Genomic DNA, 7,957 nt, shown 5'->3' on the forward strand with positions numbered 1-7,957 from the left:
CTTGAGGCAATAGCTAATTTAGAACCCACAATGGTATATGTATGTATTCCCCATGTGCTTTTTCTTATATCTATCAGCACTGAATTTCATCTGCCTTTTATAGCACAGCCAGTACCTTGGGAATTAATGAATTCCTTGCACTTAGCTTGAGTTTCAAATATTATCGTTTATTCCATTCGATCAGTAAACATTTCCATTTTCTTACCTTCCAGGTAAAGAGTACCCACACAATCCATTCTAATCTCTCAGCTGTACTGAGGTGGAAAAATAATATTTGGGGTAACTTTCACCTGAATCTCTCCTGCAAGATGCCTGAGAACGTTTTTGGCTTGAAGCTTCTATCTCAGTATATTGCTCCTGCAACAATGATTGAGAGGTAGGTTCCCAAATAGTTTGGTATTCTCCAGCAGTTCACTTGCTGTGTGTTCATCTTTGATGTACACAAGATAGTAATGTTTCTTTTCTACTTGAATTATATCTTGTCTTATTATTATATCTAATGCTTTCTGCCAGGGTCTTGATCATCATTGATTTAATGGCAGCTGGATTAGAAAGACTATGGAAATAGTCAGTCAGGCTGGAAATCTTTCATAGATTTACAGGTATAACAGGCTCCATGCCATGATTAAAGCCCGCATAAGAAGATCTTGTAAATCACACGTTTATATTTAAAGTGAGCTAGAAATGAACTGAGCTGCTTCTGTAACAATTACTTTTATACTCTTTTCCTTCTTTTAAGAGCTGTTAACTCTTATTTATTCCTCTTTGGTAGCACCTAGAGTTTTAACAGTTAGCCTGAGACACTGACTTAAAAGTGAAGTGGGTAACATAGAATTGTAAAATACCAGTTTGGAAGGGACCTCCAGGATCATCTGGTCCAACCTTTCTAGGCAAAACATGACCTAGACTAGACGGCCCAGCACCCTGTCCAGCCAAATCTTACAAGTGTCCAATGGTGGACAATCCACCACTTCCATGGGATTATTCCAATGGCTGATTGTTCTCACTGTGAAAAATTTTGCTCTTGCGTCCATCTGAAATCTCCCCAGAAGTAACTTGTGCCCATCACCCCTTGTCTTTCCCATGTGACTCCTTGTAAAAAGGGAGCCTCCACCTTCTTTGTAACTACCCTTTAAATACTGGAACATGGTCACAAGGTCTCCCATGAGCCTTCTTTTCTCTAGGCTGAACAGACCCAAGCACAATACCCTGGAAGCTGCAGTACTTTACTAACTCCTCGTGTTCAAAATTGCAGTATTCCTTTCAGGGATAATTTGGGACTGGAAACCTGCAGCTGTTCACTGACCTTTTTTCTAAGCAGGCTGTCAAACAAAAAATTGAAATAATGCTGCTCTGGACAGAAGTCACATTTTAAAATGTGGTGCAAAGAACCTAGTACTTTGGTTAAAGTAATATTATTATTATTATTAATAATAATAATGATAAAACCAGCAATAAAGATATTCATAATCATTATAGACATCTTTGGAAAAATTGCCCAACCTTTATTTGATTCTTTGGAGTCTCCTAAACAGTCCTCAATAAGTCTACTTATTATCTAAGGGGTCTTCAGTAGTCACTAGGCCATGTAGCTAACCTCTGTGGCATGTGGTTGACACTCTCTACCACTCCTCTCCGGCAGCAGTATGGATGGAGGTGTTTGGCTTCAGCACATTTTTGTTTACAGGTACTGCAAAACCAAAATATATCTGTTTCAGTATCTGTGCACATTACTGGGCATTGCTTGGAGGAAGCTGCTCAGCAGCGTCATCTTTGATGTTGCCAGGAGCAAAAGACAGGGAGATTGCCCCTGGTTCCCATGGAAGAACACTGAGTCTGGAAGACAACCTTGGGCCAGATCCCACAGCCTCACAAGAGGCTTCATCTCCTACTCTGAAAGGTAGATGATACCCCACACAGAGATGAAGGATTCTTGCCTCTTTCCCATTGCATTAAGAGTAGAGTTGGGAACGGAACTCCCTCAAGTCTCTGCCCTCCACCAGAAAACCACTGCAGGACATTTTCACCATGCTAGCTGAAAAAGAAACATATAAAAATTTTGTATAAACTGATCTGTCCAGTCAATTCTACTGAGAACAGCAGAGAAATTGTCTGGAGCACCCGTTATGAAACAATTGAAAAAGCTGTAACTGGCATATAAGAAATAATTATAGCACTCTTCATTGCAGTCTAGCCAGCCTCAGTGAATTTTTCCAAGTGAAGGGGAAAGAGGCCAGGGGGAGCATCAGCAGGGAAGAATAAAGAGCTGTTTGGGAGGATAATTAAATCTGAACTGAAAAGGTCATGAGATACTTTATCAGTTTTCACACTGAATCCTAACACACCTAGAATGTTATCAATTCCCGGTCATTGTCCTCAAATTAGGAGTAAGCTGTCTGAAATCAAAACCCTGTGGTGCAGAGGAAGCTAAATTTGAATATCTTCTTTAATTTTTGTTCATCTCCATTAATTTGCCACTTGTTAATAACAAGTGAAGAACAATCAATCTAAATAGAGTTCCAGCTACTGGCTCCCATAAAGCAAGAGAGAAGGAGATTAAATCATCATTATGAACCTACAGGGGGAATGTTATACACAGAGGGTAGGAGATGCAGGAAGGAGAAGTTTATTAGAACTCTGTCAGGAAGTAATTTTTATTTTACAGCTTCTCCATTTGATGAAGCTTTGAATGATCCTAGATCCAATTTCCTCTTTGAAACTGGGCAAATGAATTCCAAGAAATATACCATCATCAACATTACCACCATCATCACCATCAAAATAACGAAGAACCATGTTTAAGCCACCTGTAAGTACTTTAAATTTTGCCCATTCTTTTTTAATGGGAAATCATTAGAGGAACCTGTGCACTGAATAAAAATATTCTGCTTGTGTGTAAAATTTAACTGCATGTCTCCTACTTGCAGGCAGGCAAATGTTTATCAAGCTTTAAGGAATGCATCTTACTGTGACCAGATAAATGCAGGTCTTGTGAAGAGAAACCTAGTTTTTATGTCTCACTGTTTCCAGGCCAGATGATGCTCCTTGACTTTATGGATGGGAGATTGATCTGTTTCTTTGGGCCACTCATATAATAAAGTGCCTTCTCAAACTGGAAACAACCTTTGCTCCACACTTTTCATAGCCAGGGAGGCAATTTTCCACTACAAATAACCAGTGTTTGGTCAGTTTATTGATCAGATACTGTATTTCTTGAAACTCAGAAACAGTGAAATTTACAGCTCTATTCCTAAGAGCTGCCACAAGATCCGTGCATCATTGGTGCTTAACTTAATAAAAAAATCATTTTCATCCTACATATATTTGGTAAAACTTGTCCCTGTCAACTCATCATGCTCTTCCACCCATTAGGTATTCATTTCTCCTGAATGACTTACAGCCTAGTTCTTTGGGTAAAAGGCCAAATCAACAGCTGAAATAAACCAGATTTATTCCACAGAAGCCACCAGAAATACACAACTTTACCTCCGCTGGGGGATAGGGCTCAGTGACGGCCTGGATGACAGATGGATTTTCCACTAGATTGTTTGCTTAAATAATTACATCTCTCTTCATTCCAATATGTATCTTATTACTTGGAGCACAGCAACATCTCACTGCCCCCTAGGATTGTGTTAACATATATCGAATGCTTTGCAGTCCTTATTGTTAAAAAGCACCTTTCTGGGATTTGGTACCAGCAGCAGGGAACAGGCAGAAAAAAAGCATATTAATTTCTGAGTAAGCAGTTTTCAAATTGTATTAGCCAATCTCATCCCTTTCCATCAGGACTCCAATTTGCCTCCAGCTCTGTAAGCACAACTCAGCGCTTAGCATTCCACTCCACAATGTAGCCGTAAATTAGGAAAACTCTGAATATGTTGCTGGTACTTTAAATTCCCTGCAGGCATTCAGTAGAAATCCATGAGCTCTCAAGCCTCCTGGCTTCAAAACATTTTCTTTCTCATTAAAGAGGGACAAAAAATTCTCAGTCAATCCGCCCACTTTTGGTGACAAAGAGCTAGAACTGGAACTGAGTGTAAGCTCATTGCCCTTCCTTGCCTCTTATGCACGGCTCCTGAATGCTCTGGGACAGCTACAGGCATCAACTTGTCTTCCATAAGAACAGAAAGGTTTTTAAATAGGGCTTTCAACAACTTCATTTCTTACCCAAGAATTTGTTTTCTGTGGTGTTGTACATACAATGCTTCTGGTGTCATCCATATGTTAAAAAAAAAGCCTTTAGTTCAAATGCACTAAGTAATGGAATATCCATACCATTACTAGATCATTCTTTGGTAGGCTGACAGATACTGCAGAGACTACAGACAGGATTGATAAAAGGAACTAGAAATGTCAGCTACCTCTGTTTGAGAGTGTGTCCTAAATCAAAAGACAAGAAAAAATATCCATCATCCAGTAGTCTGGACATTCACTAGTGAGTGGGACAAACCTGCTTCACGATATGGGCTTTGCTATGTTATGTAAAGTTGAAAAGCCTAAAAAGAAATAGGTAAAAGGCCCACTGCATAACAATCTCTAAGCAGCTGAAATATTTAGGTATTCACAAAAGAGTAGGATGTGTACTTACAGTTCTTTAGATAAAATAGTGACTTAGTTTTGGGAATCCCACGTTCTCTGAATGCCTATACACTCTGACTTAAAGGAAAGATCCCTTTGCCACCTCTGGTTTAGAAAGAAGGGAGTTAAATGCCTGAAAAGAACAGAAATAGTTCATTTACTCTCTGTAGTAAATTGCATTGATACGTGTAGACAGCACCATGGCCAAAGCTCTCACTTCTGTGATGTCCATTCTTACAGACTTAAATTTTCTCTCCTGAAGGGAATCTACAGCCCAAAGCTACCCTGTACCTCAAAGCTAATCTGTGCTTTCAAATGATACTAATGGCTCTAATAGAAGTTATTTCTCAGTACAGATTTGGATTCCTTTGTGTCTTTAAACCTCCACAACTTTTGCAGCACTGTTTCTCTTGATTTCCATACGTGAGTGCACAACTGGAGAGCTGTAGGCTGCCAGATGTAAAAAAGTTAGGTTTTGGGGGTGCCTTTATATCTACCAGGTTGTATAGGAAAATTAAAGTTGCAAGTCCTGCCACAAACACTAACCCCAAACCTCTTTATGGTCACTAGTTACAACACAAATACAACACAAATGGTAATCCTTTATCCTCACTCCCCCTAAAATGGAGGGGCTACATCAACTAAATATCTGGGACTCTGTTAGCAGTTCAGCATCTCCATGTCAAACATTTGATCGTGTTGCTAAAGAAAGTAATATTTCAATCAAACAGAGGTTTTTCTTGGTGACAGTCCCTATAATGTGATACATTCAGCGTCAGGTCAATTCTGTTGTTGAATTAAAGGAGCTGTGCGGCAACATAAGCATCAGAAAGTCAACTAGTTCCTCACTTCTGCAAAAGGCAGAAGGGTAGATTGCAACAGAGTGTGTGAAATGTCAGTTTGCACCTCTGTCAAAAAAGCTGAATGACTGAAATGTCACAATCTCAGGCAGGAAGAGAGGAAAAGATAAAACTATGAATCTGTGCTCTCAGAGAAAAACATAAACATTTTCAAGGGGACCTTTTCTGTGTGGAAACATAAACCTGTTTTTGTAAGGGAGCTGGATCTCCTTGGCCAGGAAGATCATTCTAAATGTCTGTTTCTGCTGTGCTGGGCCAACACAAGTGATCATCCCCAGGTGAGGGACTTTGAGAGACTGTTGTATTAAAAGTAGAAGAACCTCCACAGAACCAAGAATATTTCCTTTGCACCTAGGATAAATGTGGCACCTGTCATCATACTTCACCTCAGGTACACAGGTAAAGTGAATGACACATAGTTATAACTGAATAAGGAAATACCGCTTAAACCCACAAGCTGGGATAATTGTCTTTAACTCCCAGTCCATTGACTGGTGGTAATGTATTGAATGTGGCTTGCACTGATTAGGAAATTATGTTGATTACACCTATCAGAATATTTGATCATATGCATATTCCTTATTTCCAAGCACTGTAAACTCATAGGGGTTTCTCAGACTCTCCCCAGCGCTCTTCAACTACAGAAACAACAAAGCACAGATTTTCACTTTCTATACCTTTTATTTCCTGGTCTGTAAATGAAAGCTAATACTTTGATAATTACAATTATTAACAGACCTATGTATAGGGGGATCAGCCAAGAATACCTATTTGATCTGTATCAGTCATTACCATGCAACCACACCAGCTGTGGAAGTAGACACAACACAGAATCCAGCCTGGCAGAGGCAGGTACAGATATGGCTGGGAATGGCACAGACAAAAAAAATGATATAGCCTTAAATATGCTGAAAAAAATAACCCAACTGCATCCATTTGCACAAATTTGAGCCAACAGCATGAATTCGTGCTGTATGAACATTTAGTTATATTTGGCCACAGTTTCTCATCCAGCAGAGAGGATCTTATGGAGAGACACACTTCATCACTACATCACAGCCTGAGTGATTCTGCGAGGGTAATGGTGCAAAGTGAAAGAGGTTCAATTAAACCTTCACAGCATCACAGAGTTAATACAGTGTCTTAGCTGACGGAAGGAGAGGAAGCAAGAGAAGGGTGTTCATAAATTGCAGAAGGATAACCATTAGGTGACAGCACTTTTAAAAGTAAGCATGGGATTATGCATTTAATCTTTTACCATTTAGGTTTTTTTAATCAATTTTGCCTCTGTTTTCCTAATGTTTGCCAGGTTCTGCAGCTGATGTGTTAAAATATGAAGTGTTTTCCTTATGGTGCTTCTTTTCCTTAAGCAGATGTAACTACCAGAAGTGTGACAGTAAGATGGTTTTCCAGTCTTGGTTTGCTGTCTCCAGAAGCTGAGATGGATCAGGTCATTTATCTTCATTCAATCGCTGAAATTTGTTTCTGGCCATATAGTTACACAGAAAGATTTTAATGGCTGCTATCAAGGGTGCTGACCCAAAGACAACACAGATCTCATTGGAATTGATGGATTTGCCATGCACATCTTTCAGACTCAAGCAATTAAACTCTTTCCTAAAGTGAAATAGGCAGACAAGAATCTGCTCCCCGACACAGTTGACTGCAGGCAGAGCCTGAGGAGACCTGACCACAGCAACTTCCCTGGCTGCAAGCGCATGGGTAAGGATTCTGATTTGCAGGGTGTGTGCACCAGAGAAGGAGAGTTACAGTACCATAAGTTGAATGAGAAACAGGAGAGAGTTTCTTAAGCCAAGAACTCCCTGGAAAGACAGGCCTGAGGGTGTGAGCAAGGAAAGTTCATGCTGTTGTTTATTTCTACAAAGGTTTCTTTCAAACAAGGTCATGCCAAGAATTTACATTATTTCCCAAGTCAATTCATCTTCCTAGTTAAAACAAACCTGCAAAATGTGCATGTTGACTAGTGATTCAGGCTACGTTTTGCTCAGGTACAGCAATTTCCATCTTCTGCTTTATGAGAAAATAGGACTTCCAGTATTCCACTCCTATGTGTCTTAGACCATCTGCAAATTTAAATAGCTGTATGTTTCTGTATAAGGAAATCCATGGCCAGCGAAAGATATGTGATTCAATAAAGAGTAGAAAATCATAAGTTGGAGACACGCTGCTGGTGTTTGAAGAGATGATCAGATAAAATGAATGAAAAAGTCTAAATATTTCAAGTGCATTTAAAGCTCAGGCAGAGTTACAGCAATAGCAGACTGCTGCTGGCTGTTCACTGTACCGCTACTACCATGACTGCTGCTACTCAAGTCTTATTCCTACATAAACAGAAATTTGACCTGAGGAAAAAAGGCTACAAATGTACAGCAAATATTTTGAAAGTTGTTTCCTTTGGAATTCAGCTAATTCTGGACAGACAAGACCCTACAAATACACCTGAAAACATTCCTCAGTTTTCTTGTTGGGTGACCCTGGGCAAGTCATTCAAGGAC

At 39.6% G+C, this 7,957-nt stretch overlaps 1 long non-coding RNA gene across 1 annotated transcript; it reads left to right on the forward strand.

Annotated features, from left to right (window-relative positions):
• Positions 1 to 219: 219 nt before the first annotated feature.
• On the forward strand, positions 220 to 7,600 carry LOC130610128 (uncharacterized). Its single transcript, XR_008974964.1, has 3 exons — positions 220 to 376; positions 2,666 to 2,809; positions 6,939 to 7,600. It is a non-coding gene; the product is annotated as an uncharacterized LOC130610128 (long non-coding RNA).
• The last annotated feature ends 357 nt before the right edge of the window (positions 7,601 to 7,957 follow it).

Source organism: Pezoporus wallicus, unplaced genomic scaffold (genome assembly GCF_028554395.1).
Source record: "Pezoporus wallicus isolate ANWC-B61680 ecotype Strahan unplaced genomic scaffold, APGP_CSIRO_Pwel_v1 contig_7545, whole genome shotgun sequence".
NCBI lineage: Eukaryota > Metazoa > Chordata > Aves > Psittaciformes > Psittacidae > Pezoporus > Pezoporus wallicus.